The following is a 13,764-nucleotide window of genomic DNA, read 5'->3' as shown; positions in this document are numbered from 1 at the left end:
TTCTCAGGAGTATACCATTCCTTCTCCGCGGGATTGGGGACGTAGCAAGTCATCGACGTCTCCCCCTTACTCCGCAGATAGCACTCCTTCAGGGCGCGGAGATAATTCCCAGATAGTTGGGACACGGAACGGATGTGAGTATTTGTGGAAGAGCCTTCACGACTAGCGATCACGTCATAGTAGAAGGAATCACCTGATTTGTACAACGGCAGCATAAGACCAGCTTCGAACGCTCCAACCGTCGTTAACAAATGAAATTCATCGAACTCATACTTTGAGATAAGCTCATAAGTAATATCATCCTCAGGGGCATAGAAACGAACCCCGAAGGCTTGGAGCTCATGCTTTTCCTTGAATATTTCGAGATCAATATGCTTGAAGGTTACTTTTTTCTTACTAACCGAGACACTACGTATCAAGGGGGCAGCCTCATCCTCCTCGGCGGGGCCGGATGAACTAATGAACGCTTCGGAAGCTTTTCTCTTCACCGGAGGATTCTTTGAAGATTCATCCCTCGGAACTACACCCTTCGTATTCTTCCCTTTAAAAGTTGGAGGGGACCGCAGATGATGCTCGGGCACTAACGAACGTAGAGGAGGAACGTCAAAAGCAACAGCACGAGGCGGAGCCTGCGTACTCCTAATATCATCACGAGGACGAGACGCTGCACGATCGAAGACTCTTCGGGAACCAGAAGGATTTGTCGGAGGAATATCTTCCTTAGAAGACGAGGCCTTCGCTCCAGAAGAAACTCGACTCCGACGAGCATCATCTTGAGATTCTCTACGCGGAGGAGATCTCGATAGACCAGAAGCAGGAGTTTGACAAGTAAGTCGCGGACGGTCAGACATGGCTGCGAAAAGATTAAAATCAAGAACAAGTTACACACATTCAAAAACATTACCAAAGATCAAAAAACCACATCAATAGCAATACACACACGATAACGCAGAAACCCTAAAGTTAGTATACATGCTCAAAATTCCATAAAATTCAGACCCTCAAAAACTCAAATACAAGCAAAACAGTGGCTTCCTTGATTTAAGATAAAGAACAGGGGCAAACTAGTATGCAAGCATCAAAAATAAGTTCTTCATCACAAACAAGGAACAACAGTAGCAGAGAATTTACAAATCAACACAGCGTAAAACAGTGGAAATAAAGAAAAGAAAAACTTACCGGCAAAAACAGCAGCAGAAGAAACAAACAGTGAAAGCGGGCGTGATTAATGCTAAGGTGCAGAGAATTTAAGATCACAGGTTCAATAAAGACTGACAGAGAATTTAAGGTCACAGGTTCAATGAAGACAGACAGAAAATTGAAGGGCTGAAAAACAAAGAACGAAAACTAAGAGAATGTTTAGGAAGAATGAAATTAATTTTCTTTCTCTCCTTATTATACCCAAAAGAAAGAGAAGGAAATTAATGGAGGAATGGGAAACGTGCCCGTTACATAAGCAGTTAATGCACGAATAAAAGACGTGCCCAAGTATCTAGGAAAAGTTATTAGGAGTGAGAAAAATATGCGACGATAGTTTTTCTTCAAGGCACCCATTAGACATTCAAGCCCGAAGAAAAGGGGCAAATTGTGTACACATATATCTCACTATCAGACACGTGTATATAAAAAGATACGTGGAAAGCATGCAGGCCAAAACATCAAAACATGATGCGCCACGAAACACCAAATAAACCCCGAGGAGTTACTTTATCGCATCCCCAAAAGAGAAGCTAGGATCAACGGTGGAGAGAAAGTTAGCTGACACGGACGTGACAGGGGCAGAAGACACTTGTCTGACACAAGCAGACCCCTCAACTACCCACATTAAACACTCTGAGCAGTGTACGTGTCGATCAACCTGTGGAACGAGCGAGGATGCCTCTGCGGGATCAAGGGCAAACGCAGACCTCTGCGTGATAGACGCAAGGACACAAGAAGATAAGGTTCCAACGGTCATCAGAGATGGGTCCCACATTCTAACCTTATAAATACCCCGTCTCCACCAAGAGGAAGGGGGATCGGAAGAATCAGGAAGGGAAGGAGAGAGAGAGAGTTTGCAAGTGTAAGTTAATCATTTAGAATAGAGAAACATGTAAACCCAAAAGTCATTCGACTATTCGTGTAACCGTGAAGAATATAGTAAACCAACAAACCCCGTGGACGTAGGCCTTAGTGCTGAACCACGTAAACCTTGGTCTTATTTACATTTCAGCACTTTATATTTATTTAGCCCCATGGATCTTTACTTATACGTTTTGTTTTCTTTGCTTGTACTTATATCCCGTGCGCAAACGCCTCGCATGGAGTTGTTAGATGAGGCTATGATAAACCCGAAGGTTTTGAGCCAATGAATCAACACTAGGATATCATCATCACAAATCTCCTTAGATGATGATGATTGATTGTGAGCACTCGGATCCCTTCGTGATTTGTATGTTCACACTTGGTGTAATTCCCATTGTATACCGGTGCTAGTGATAGTGATACACGATGTGTGATTGTCACCACCGCAGACCTAGCCATTTGACACAAAGCTCACACCTGCAGTTAACGTGTGTCAAGGTGTTGATGGATCTGATGGTAATTTTGTTTCAATTAACAAAACATTTATGGTAAGCCAATTCTCATTCTTTGATTCTCTGTTGAGCTCCTTTTATCTTCAAAAAAAAAAGAAAAAAAAAAGAATCCTCATTCTATTGAGATTATTAGTCCCACATTGTCTGGACAATTTAAGATCCTGCGGTTTATAATCCTAAAGGTCTCTCCACTCATTGCCAATTGGTTTTGAGTTGGATGCCCGTATTTTAACATGGTATCAGAGCAGGTTATTTGCGACGAGTCTTTGACCGCGTCTTTTCTCCGCGTCACCCGATTTAACTGTCCACGTGTTAGATCCAACGAGGCTACACGTGAAGGGGTGTGTTGAGATTATTAGTCCCACATTGTCTGGAAAATCTAAGATCCTGCGGTTTATAATCCTAAGGGCCTTTCCACTCATTGCCAATTAATTTTGAGTTGGATGCCCGCAGACTTTAACACATTCTTTGTTTCTCTGCCTCTCGCCGCCTCCTCCCTTTTCCTCCTCCGTTATTGCTCTGATGACAACAACAACTGATTTGCTTATCTATCTTCTGCTAACAACAACATAACAATTAACATGAATCACAACTTAGAAGCATCAATTAATTCATATATTGCGGATGTTTCACTTTGTTAGAAAATAATCGGCCTATGGTTTAGCATTAGTTTTAGTTTTGACTGATAATTTGGCTGTTGATTTTAATGAGTTTTTCGAATGAGTGAATTTAATTATATGGAATTTGTAGTTTAGTAAGAATCTTGATTTTATGTCTTTGTTTCTGCTTTTTGATTTCTTGTATGTAAATTGGTACGGTGGAAGAGGAGGGTGGTGGTCGTGACAATTGAAGAGCAGAGGAAAAAAATGATAATTTGAAAAATTTGAAACCTAATTGTGAAATTGGTGATGGCGATGGCGGCGAAAGAAATTGAGATCCGTAATGGTGGTGGTAAAAGTGATGAGTATGAAAGAGAAGGTATGTAATGGTGGTATTTCTGTTGTGGGAGAGAGATTTTGATTATAATCAGGCACTGGTGTTGGTGTTGGCGGTGGTGGTGACAGTCGAAGTGGCGGAAGAGGGTGGTGGCGGTGATGGTGTTGCAGGTTAGATGATGATTCAGTATTCAATCAAACCAAAACCGTGATTGGAACGAAGAACTTCGATGGAGAAGAAGGAATGGAAAGAGATCGAAGAGGGTTGTTTTTCTGAAACTTTCAGAAAGGGAAAAACTCTGGAGAACCAAGTATTGTATTATTGATTTACCCCTGGATGTTTTGATATTTACGACATGAAATGAGGAAGAAACAAAAACACGGAGGGTTATGCGGGTCATTTATCCATCGCGTGATTCTGTTCTACCCCTAGGTATGTACGTATTTACGGAAATGCCTCAAAGAAACAGAAAATGGGAGGGATACGTTGGACATTTCCAGGTGTCCGTACCAAGACACCTAACAAATCATTTTGTGTTATATTATAGAAATAACATTAGGGGTTGTTTGGTAACGATTAAAATAATGGATTATGAGTCCATAATCCATTATACTCCCTCTGTCCCAAATTAGATGAGCTAATTATTATAGCTACGGATTTTCAACAACGATGATGCCAAACTTACAACCTTTGGAATCATTGGAGTACTTGTAAGTGACGAAGATTTCGAGTAATGTTGAAGATTAGGCATGTGAAATAGGAGCTACAAAAGTTTATTTATTTATTTTTATATTCCATATGTATTGATAGTTTTGTCACTAAAATTGACAAAGGGGGAGATTGTTAGAGCACTGTTCGGTCGAACTCGCATGCGTTGCTATCTCAAGCATGTTTGTCAATGTTAGTGATCAAAACTGTAAGTCTTGATTTCTAGTCTACTATAGCTAAGTCTCGGATTAGGATAGAAAGTGTAGTTGAGCTCAAGAACTCCATGGCGATCATCATACAAGATGAAGAGCTACTCAAGGAACTGGTGGAACTTCATCGACTAAAAGGTATGTGGAGACTTGAACTTATCTATCACTCAAAAGTATATCTACTCTATCTCCTATCTTGAGACAAAAGTCGTTTTGCTGTGAAAACTTTGATGGGGATTTTAATAAAGTGCCACACTTCCTATTTCATGTTTAAGAAAATGCCACCGTTTTTTTCAAAGTTTATTAAATGCCACACTCTTGACTTTTCCCGTCACGTTTTTTTGAGAAAACAGTTAACTGGCGTTAGTATCCGTTAGTGCATATGTGGCATTAAATCAGCAGCGTAAAATGACATTGAAGCCCCTGAATCAGTAACTGGAACGAGTTAGCCAGTGATTGAGCAGAGAGTTAACTCGCGACTCGGTGCAGTGAAGAAAACGAGTTAACCTGAATCCTATTCCTATTTCTCCTTACTTTTCTGCCATTGATCCACTCAAATCCAAGATCATCAAGCTACTTAAAGAGAACTGTTGCTGCGCTTTTGAAGAAGAGAGCCATTGCTACAATGAATGCCCACTGCATAAACAAGAATGCTACAAAGAACAATGCAAATCATAAATGCATCTGAGAATATGTAAAAATTAACTTGAAAAGACAATTAACATGTAATATGAAAATTAGTTCTAACTAATATCATTTTCATTCATAAAGCAAGATTATCCCATCAAAATAAAACTGATTTCTGGTACATATACATGTCCATACCAGAATCAGTGTCTAAAGCAACCAAAAAAACCAACCATCAATTAAATACTTGTCCACAACATATCTAAAACAAACAATAAAGTACACACACTTCTACTTCCTAGTCTTCTTAGCCTTGGTTTGCTTTCCCTTTGTGACAGAAAGATGTTGACTGACAGATCCAATACCAGCAAAATTCTGACTGAAATTTTGATTATCTTGTGTAGATCCATGAGTGTTAGGTCCTGCTACTGGTCTTCCTTGAGTGCTAGGTCCTGCAGATGACTCACCAACAAAAAATGATGTACCTCTGGATCTTTTCACCTTGGCTTTACCCCTTGCAGTGCTACTTTCAGGCTGATCTCTCTGTGTGAAGGTGCAGTTTGCAGCATCATACTCAGTGCTTGGATTGAATCCAGTTTGGTTTTTACCAACATCACCACCAGTACAAGTTCTCTTGTTGTGGCCAGCAATAGATCCACATTTTCCACACTTCCTTTTCTTCACCACAGTTTCAGGTTCATCATAACTTCTCTTCTTCTTCTTTGCTGGTCTTCCAGTTTTTCTCTGAGGAGGAGGGTTTACGTTGATGTTCATGGTTGCCTGCCAGAAGAAGAGAAAACAAATGAGAAAGTTAAAGTAATGAAACCCTAAAGGGTTTGATTCTTAAATAGGGAAAAGAGAAAAATAAATAACTAATATCTTGAAAAGTAAATGCACCACATTCAATAAAGTTTATAAATCTACCTTATCTTCCCATACCCATTCAGTTATGTCTTCTAAGGGTGTGACAGCATTTGCATACGTGGTCCTATAATACTCCACGGAATAGTAAGGAGCACAATAATTGTTCAATCAATAAAACAAAGGTGTGTCAGTGTACAAGGAACAATAAATAATACAAACCACTTACAAAAACAAAAGTAAATGAATAATACAAAAAAATTAATTGAATAATACAAACCACTTACTCTTTCCAGTTTGGCCTCACCAGTTTCAATGCACATACAACATGTTGACAAGGAAATCCCCTTAGCTGCCATTGCAAACAAGTGCATTGTTTGTCTATAATATTCATTGTGAATATTTTCTTGGTGATAACATTAGTTACCAAATAAACTTGTCCAACCACACTGCCTTCTGTATCAAACTTTCCAACCAAGTCAAGCATCTTATTTATCAATTTAACAGCAACAGGGACCAAACCATTTTCATTCCACTTAGCAGATTCTTCCCTTCTCTTAAATAACAAACCCATGACTAACTGACCATACATCATGCCTAGTTTGATTATAGGTTTATCTCTCATATTAAAAGCCATGGAATTAAAAGATTCAGATAAATTGTTATTCATATGCTCACAACAGCTAAGGGGATCAAAATAGGCCCTAGACCAAGTACTTGGATCTTCTTTCCTAAGATATTCACCAGCATCAGCATTTTCTTTGCATATACTATCAAAGTGCTCCTACATTGCAAAACAATCACAATTTTATATATAACCTACAAACTAACAATCAAGAAACATAGGTAATTTTAACAAAAGAGGCACAAACCTGAAAATGCTTTACTTTGTAAGTTGCATGCATTCCACAATGAGCTGTGCAAGGTTGGTGCCTTGTAGTATTTCTTGAAGTTCTTGTATAAGTGCCTGCATATGCAAATAAAGAGTTAGTACTTATTCAAGTTCTTGAACCAATATAAAAACACATACACAATGTAAACTACTGTAAAAAAACAAGGGACTAAACTTAATTACCTGAAACAATATCTAACTCTTGCACCAGGGAAAACCTTAGGAACAGCGTCCAACAAGCCTTTCTGCCTATCGGAAATAAAGGTAATTCTGCCAGCATGATGTGCATTGATTGCTGGAGCCAAATCCTTGAGGAACCTAGTCCAGTTCTCCTTAGTTTCACTCTGACAGACCTTAATTCCTAAAGGCACAAGATTATTCTGACCATCAAGTGTTGTTGCAGCCATTAAAACACCACCACGCTTTCCAGTTAGATGACATGCATCTAACCCTATGACTGGTCTTCCTGCTTTCTGAAATCCTCTCATTGGTGCAGCAAATGAAATAGTCATGCTCATGAATGCCTTATCTGCACATTAAGTAACCAAACTATGTAACTAACTGAGCATAACTTACAAATAAATAAAGGGAAGAGCATAAATAAGATGTACTGAACATAATGTTACCTTTTTTTCGATAACTGTATTTAACAACTGACCCTGGATTAGTATGAGCTACCATTGCACAAAAGATGGGTACATCCTTGTAGCTGTCATCATAATTACCAAACAGATCTTCTAAAAGAAGATTTCTTGCTTTCCATGAACAAATATATGGTATATCTATGTTATGAGTAACAAAAAAGTCTCTTGCTATATGTCTAGGCTTTGGAATTAAGGCCCCATCTGCCTCCTTTAACTTCTCATGTACCACTTCTTTTACAAACTCAGGATTGGCAGATATGTTAAAACTCTTTGGATTTCCAACACAAGCATGTTCTAGATTAACCTTCATAACAATGAAAGTAGGCTCATACCTTTTTATGCTAGCATTTACAAACCATTGACATCCATACTCTTCCCTAAACCTACATCTGACTCTTAATCTAGTTTTGTCACTCTTGTAAACATTGTACTGATAATTATTTTTTACACAGTAACCCCTAAGATGTTTCTTAAATGCCTTCTTGTTATTAAAAGCATACTTTACCTCAATCTTTGTAGGATCAACATGAGCCACCTCTTCTTCTACAGGGAATAAGGGTTCTTCTTCTTCATTACTGTGCATATTGAAATCTTCTTTCCAGTTCTTGTAATCAAACTTCGCTTTCACATCTTTATCATCTATTGCTTCAAGACAATCATTATTATCATTACTCCCACCATCATTAGAAACTGCAATTAACAAACAACATCAAAGTGTTAGTACATTTAAAGAAAGGGGAAATAGACAATAAGTTATAAACATCAAAGGGTTAATACTTCAATACCTTCTTCATTATCTTCTTCACCGCTGCTTGAATCACTACTTTCATCTCCAACTTTACATGTCTTGACAATATCTTCATAATCAATATCATCCTCTTCATCACTGTCATATATTGGTGGAGAATTTGGGTCTTCAATGGGGTGACATTCATCCACAGTAGTGTTCTCTAACACCACATTCTCCTCATCATCATCACTGCTGACCCCTGCATCATTGTTGTTCACTGCATCAATCTGGTTCACTGTATCAGTATTCTTGACTGCATCAACCCAGTAATCATGGTTAAAGTTTTCAGTCACTTGAATTGGTACACTGCTAGAACCCACAACACTGGCTTGACTAACGCAAGATTCCATTTCATTTAACAGATCCACAAACAATTTCCTAGATACTCCTCCATTTGAGTTTTCAAACTTTGACTGAGCTTGCAACCTTGGTGATCTCCTTACAGTCTTTTCTGGTGATCTCCTTACAGACTTTTCCTTTGAAACTGGCTTTTTAGAAATCCTCTTATGGGACTTCTTTGGAGTCTCATCAATTACTGTCACTGGTTGTTCCACTTCAGCCTCAATGAAGTCATTGTCATTACCGAATTCAGAATTTAATATCTTCAAATGTAAACATATAAATCCTTTATCATCAGGTACTGCATGCTCCCAAAACTTAAACAAGTCCTCATTACTATCCATAATCTCAGGCAAACATGGTTCTATCATCCAATATAAACTAGGAATTTTATTTTCAGTTAGGCGCAACTTAACACGCAACATCTGCTCAAATTCCTTGAGGTCAATTTTTTCTCTATCCATGTGAGGGAAGAACAAAGTCATATTACTGTCCATAACCAACATGCTGATATCTCTATATGGATAATATGTTTCATCACTGCATCATAAGTAAACAAATGAACTTCAGTAAACTTCAGAAATTGAACTCATGCTTCGATTCACTATGAACTTTACTGAAACAATCAAACCCTACTTAAAAATTACAGAAAAATTTCAGAGAAAATTTAACCCTAACTAAATCAGAAAACAAACCAAACATCAACTCATGCTTAGATTCAAAACCCTAACATGCAACAACATCGATTTAAATAACAAAATGAAAAGAAGACAAAAAAAGATGAAAAAAGAGATGGGTTTCTTCAGAAATTGAAAAAAACGAAGTTAGGGTTTTAGTAAAACATACAACTGGTTGTTCTTCCCGTTCTTTTTCTTCTTCATCTTGAACTTTACAAAACCCTTCACTCAGATTCACAAACTAAACCAAATCCCTCTGCAGAACCCTAGTTTTCTCTAACCTAAGTTTCTCCGTTGGAAAAGAGAGACACGGAAAGAACGAAATGAATGATAAAGTAAAAGCCTTGCTGTGGTTTCATTCCGTGAAGGATAGGATAGTAAATTAACACACTGCCACGTGTAATAATCTCGTGATGCTATTCTTGAGCCGTCGATATATAGACAGGTGTAAGAATCTTGACCCGGTCAGCGAACTTTTGACCAATTAGGTGGGTCCGGACGGAAACACTAACAGTTGTGGCATTTAATAAACTTTGAAAAAAATGGTGGCAGTTTTTGAAACATGAAATTGGAAGTGTGACAGTTTGTTAAAATTCCCAACTTTGATTATACACATTTGCTATTTCGAGCTGAGTTTATCTCGCTTATCTATTTCTCGAAATATATGTTGGTAAGATTTCACTTTGACCAAGTTCATCTTTACCTAGTGACGAAAGTCATGTTATGTTTCAGTCAATTGAAAATGGATTTGACGAAAAATGGTTTGTGAATAACAACTATATAACGTCCTCTAAGAGTGTTTCAATGATTGAAATAAGAGTTTAGATTATATAACCGTTGTTGGATATAAGCATTGTGTGGAAACAAATACATGTATAAGTCCTTATTCCTTGAACCAAAGTAAGCTTACTTTGTTGATCAGGAAAACCGGAACAAGAGTCCACGAACCCAGTCCGCGTACTGTCGAAGGTTCTCTTCCCGAGAAAATCTGCTGGAGTTTGTAAACTTGTTACAAGCTTATTCCGGGTACTTAAGTCCGCGTACTTAGGTTGGTTATATCTAAAAACGATTATTCGTGAACTTATACTTATATTAACTAAGGAATGCAAGTTTGCAAACCGTGGCTATAAAGTTCATGAATCGATTCGAGTGAATCAAATCGTTTTTGCTTTGATTGTGTCTTGTATACTTCTATAAGATCTAAGCAATTGAACAACTCTCTAACTGGTTCATTTGAGTCATTTGAACTAGTTATGGTGAAGAAGAATATGGTTAATATGAAAGTGCTCATATGGCTAACCATTTGGTTAACTATTGTTGAACTAAGAAATGTACATGTTTGGGTACGATTATACAAACCTAAAACGTGCATTACACTGCCACGTGTAATAATCTCGTGATGCTATTCTTGAGCCGTCGATATATAGACAGGTGTAAGAATCTTGACCCGGTCAGCGAACTTTTGACCAATTAGGTGGGTCCGGACGGAAACACTAACAGTTGTGGCATTTAATAAACTTTGAAAAAAATGGTGGCAGTTTTTGAAACATGAAATTGGAAGTGTGACAGTTTGTTAAAATTCCCAACTTTGATTATACACATTTGCTATTTCGAGCTGAGTTTATCTCGCTTATCTATTTCTCGAAATATATGTTGGTAAGATTTCACTTTGACCAAGTTCATCTTTACCTAGTGACGAAAGTCATGTTATGTTTCAGTCAATTGAAAATGGATTTGACGAAAAATGGTTTGTGAATAACAACTATATAACGTCCTCTAAGAGTGTTTCAATGATTGAAATAAGAGTTTAGATTATATAACCGTTGTTGGATATAAGCATTGTGTGGAAACAAATACATGTATAAGTCCTTATTCCTTGAACCAAAGTAAGCTTACTTTGTTGATCAGGAAAACCGGAACAAGAGTCCACGAACCCAGTCCGCGTACTGTCGAAGGTTCTCTTCCCGAGAAAATCTGCTGGAGTTTGTAAACTTGTTACAAGCTTATTCCGGGTACTTAAGTCCGCGTACTTAGGTTGGTTATATCTAAAAACGATTATTCGTGAACTTATACTTATATTAACTAAGGAATGCAAGTTTGCAAACCGTGGCTATAAAGTTCATGAATCGATTCGAGTGAATCAAATCGTTTTTGCTTTGATTGTGTCTTGTATACTTCTATAAGATCTAAGCAATTGAACAACTCTCTAACTGGTTCATTTGAGTCATTTGAACTAGTTATGGTGAAGAAGAATATGGTTAATATGAAAGTGCTCATATGGCTAACCATTTGGTTAACTATTGTTGAACTAAGAAATGTACATGTTTGGGTACGATTATACAAACCTAAAACGTGCATTTCATTTGTGTGTAACAAGCTAAGTTTTCGATATAATGGTTGAAAGATATTAACTTGAATCTAATCAGGTTTTCATCTAACGTTGACTATTGAATGCTTTGTTACTAAGCTAATATTGATTGCAAACCCTGATTTGAAAGACTATATAAGGGAGAAATCTAGTAACTGGGAAACCTAATCCCTACACCTCCTGTATGATACTAGTTGTATAAGCTAGAGTCGATTCTCCTTTAACCTTAGGTTTCTACCGAGACCCTGTAGGTTAACGACTTGAAGACTTCATTGGGATTGTGAAGCCAGACCGATACTAATTTCTTGTAGTTGTGTGATCTGATCTTGCTGATTCTATCGTATTGAGTACAATCGTAACGATTGGCTTGAGATTGATATCTCCGATAGGCAAGATATAAAAGTAATCACAAACACTTTCGCCTCATCGTTTGTGATTCCACAATATATTCTTTCGCCGCGTCGATTAAGATTATTGTGAGGTGATTGATAATACTAGGTTGTTCTTCAGGAATATTAAGTCCGGGTTATCAATTGGTTCATGTTCACCTTGATTTATCAAAAGACGGAACAAAACTCGTAGGTATTTATGTAGTTGCAGGAAATCCTACACTACACCACTCATATGATTTCATGGATGATCAGCTCATTTTTAGGTTTTCACTCTTAATTTTATTGATTAATTTTTGAATGTTCTTACAAGAAAGATGAAGAAGTCAAGAATGATCTCTGCTCTGAACTTTCTCTCTCCTATTTACTTGTTTCTTACTCAAAAAGGATCTCTCTCTCTTTACAACTCGAATGACTATTTATAGGGAAATACATAGTGGATGACAACTAATCTGTCCTTTATTTTCGGATATGGCTTGCGACATTCTCGCAACCTTACAAATGTTAATTTCGCAAGATCTCTAATTTTCGCAGTACCATCACATCTTTCTCATGATCCTAGCTGACGTCATTTGTTATATTCTTCCTGAAATCGCTCTGCGACGCTATTGTGCTGTGCTATTGATAATTTCGCTAAGACATTATTGTTGCGAGATTCTGATCCTGCAATTTATGTGGGAGACAGATTTATCTAACACCGTAGACTTTTCTGTGTGATACTGATTTTTTTATTAAAGTCTTCGACTTTGGGTCATAGCAACTCTTAGTTGTGGGTGAGATCATCTAAGGGAATCAAGTGCATAGTATCCTGCTGGGATCAGAGATGTAGGAGCATAACTGTACCTTGGATCAGTATGAGATTGATTGGGGTTCAACAACAGTCCAGACCGAAGTTAGTTTGTAGTAGGCTAATGTCTGTAGCTGCTTAATACAGTGTGTGTTCAATCTGGACTAGGTCCCGGTTTTTTTTTGTATTTGCGGTTTCCTCGTTAACAAAACTTCTGGTGTCTGTGTTATTTCTTTTCCGCATTATATTGTTTATCTTTATAATTGAAATATCGCAGGTTGTGCGTTTGAATCAATCAATTGGGAAATCCAACCTTTGGTTGTTGAATGAAATCGATTGCTACTTGAACATTGGTCTTTGGTACCGTTCAAGTGTTTTCTATTGTATTCAATTAGACTCGCGGATTTCTATTTGCTTGAGTAAGTATTGAATCGAGAAAGAGAGATATAACTCTTTGATATACTTTATTAAGATTGAGTCTAGTTGATTCTCTTGAAAGTATATTAGAGTTAGTCCATACAGATTGATAATCGAAATATTGGGTGTGGTTGTTGTTACTGGTGAAGCCGCCTATTCGGAGAGGAGAGTAACCTAATTAGGCGAATTCTCTTACGGCCGCTCATTTTAAAGTCTTCTTTGGGATTGAGAAGCTCTACGAGTACCGTTGGTGGGAAACTAGATAATTGTGGTTTATCTTGTGTTTTCGATTGATTTGATTGACTCACGTTGGTTGAACTTTGGTTGCACCTAGTTTGTTTATGCTTGAGAATCTTCTCTTCTGATATAAGATTCACTCAAACTAGATCGAAGTTTCGACATGGATCTTTAGACTGTTGTTAGTTCTAAAGAAGATCTATTGATAATCCATTGTTAACGGACTCCGTTCTGTGCATGATTGATCACACGAGATTCAAGTTGTTGTGTGTAGAAGTTTATTGAAGATCTAAGAAGATTTGAAGAA

The sequence above is a fragment of the Papaver somniferum genome, chromosome 1, assembly GCF_003573695.1.
Source record: "Papaver somniferum cultivar HN1 chromosome 1, ASM357369v1, whole genome shotgun sequence".
Taxonomy (NCBI): Eukaryota; Viridiplantae; Streptophyta; class Magnoliopsida; order Ranunculales; family Papaveraceae; genus Papaver; species Papaver somniferum.
This window is presented reverse-complemented; position numbering follows the sequence as displayed.